The sequence below is a fragment of the Macrobrachium rosenbergii genome, chromosome 10 (assembly GCF_040412425.1).
Source record: "Macrobrachium rosenbergii isolate ZJJX-2024 chromosome 10, ASM4041242v1, whole genome shotgun sequence".
NCBI lineage: Eukaryota > Metazoa > Arthropoda > Malacostraca > Decapoda > Palaemonidae > Macrobrachium > Macrobrachium rosenbergii.
Window position 1 is genome coordinate 48362276 of NC_089750.1, and position 1964 is coordinate 48364239.

Sequence of the window (1964 nt, forward strand, 5' to 3'; positions counted from 1 at the left end):
TGTGTTACATAATCAGTAACAGGGATATTCACATTTGATCTTGTCATGTGGGTTGTTTCTTTGGCTGCTTTATCTGCCTCTTCATTTCCTTTGATCCCTACATGGGCAGGGATCCAAAATATTTCTACACTTTTTTCCATTATTATATAAGTTATGGAGAAATAATTTAATTTATTGTTCAATATTATTTTTTTTATTTGTAACTCTGAATAGCTTCTATTTCGCTTGTCGAATCACTAAAAATCACAAAATTATTGAATGGTGTTTCTTTAATTATTTTTTTATAGCTGATTCCACACAATTCTGCTGTGGATATTGAAGCCTTATTAGATAGAGAGAATTGATAAGTTTTGTCTTGGGACACTGCAGCATATCCCACTCGGTGTTCTGATTTAGATCCATCTGTATATATTGAGTAATGTGGACCTTTTCGGCTTCTATGCTCTATTGTATGCTGCCTATGGTGTTCTGGTGAATATGAGTAACTTTTTTGATAAATATTTCAGGTATGTACAAATTCTCATTTTATTCATTGTCCAGGGAGGAGGTGATTCTACTATTAAAGGCACCCAAACAATCTTCTAGCTCTAATTGGGAAAGGTGGTGGATGGTTATTTATAAATAAATCTCTTAATCCAAATAATTTTTTTGTTGGAGAATCACTTGTCTGAATTCTTAGATCACTTTTCATTGTTACTAGCTCTTTATGGAGAGACAGAGGTAGTTCACCACATTCAACTTGTAAAGATGATTTTGGTGATGATCTAAAGGCTCCTGGGTATAGGACTTCATTGTGAACAGGGTCTAACATTTTCAGTGCAACTGCAAAACGAGATCTAAGGCCAGGTTGTCATTTTTACGAAGTTCCCTGTGTTTACGGTATTTTTACAGGCCGGCAACGGAAACTTTACTTAATTGGCCTTGGAGTTCTGACTTGTGTAAAGGGAAATCTTAAAAAAAACAAGAACAAGGGATGATTTTAGGAGCTGAAGGCTCTACTTCATAAGGAAATGTTACGTTAACACTTGGGATAAATTAAGGAATTATATTTACAAAAGAAAGCATTAGAAGGGAAATGTGTAAGTAAATTGTTAAAGGGCTTGCAACGCCTGAAGATCCTTCTACTGGAGTCTTGACTAAGGGCAAGGCACAGTCCAAGATGAGTCCACTGCGAGTAGGTCCCTCTGCAAGAGAGATTTACACATCACATGCCAGTAAAGGAACAATTTAACACAGAATATGAGGGTGCCAAGAACTCGAGGAATGAATGCCCACTTTACACTTGAGTACAGGACATTGGAAAGGGCACTGGATATATCTGAAGGAGAAAGTGTTCAGAAGTGCAAAATTTGGAAGAATTGAAGATGCGAATTCAGGAAGAAATTGCTGCAATACCCCTTGAGATGTGCCGAAGAGCAGCCGAAAACTTCAGACATCGCCTTCAACAGTGCATCGCTACAGATGGCCACCATCTTCCTGATGCCATCTTCAAAAAGTGATCACACAAACGGCATTGTATACTGAATCAAATAAAACAACAAATAATTCTGTAAGTATTGTTTTACTTTTCCTAATAGCCTATCAAAACTCGGGCATTTGATTTGCCCCACCCTGTATTACCACTTTTTCCCAGTACATATCATAATAGAATAGTAATGTTAGAGGGGTGTGAGTTACAATTGACACTTGACCTGACTGCTACAGAATGCATGTTCCGCACAGTTCCAAAAGACTATGATTATACTGTTGTAATGACTTCAGCAATTTTCTGTTGAAGATGCAGATTGACAGAACTGTGCCACAACACGTCGACACTGCTTCTTCTAGAGGGTTTGTAGCTTTGATGGAGCATGCAGAATAGTGTCTATGCAATTTGTTTTTATTAGCAAGAGGATCTACAATTTGCCAGAGAGGACCTTTATGCAATATATGCATAATTACCATAAGGTGGAGAATTTCCGGCT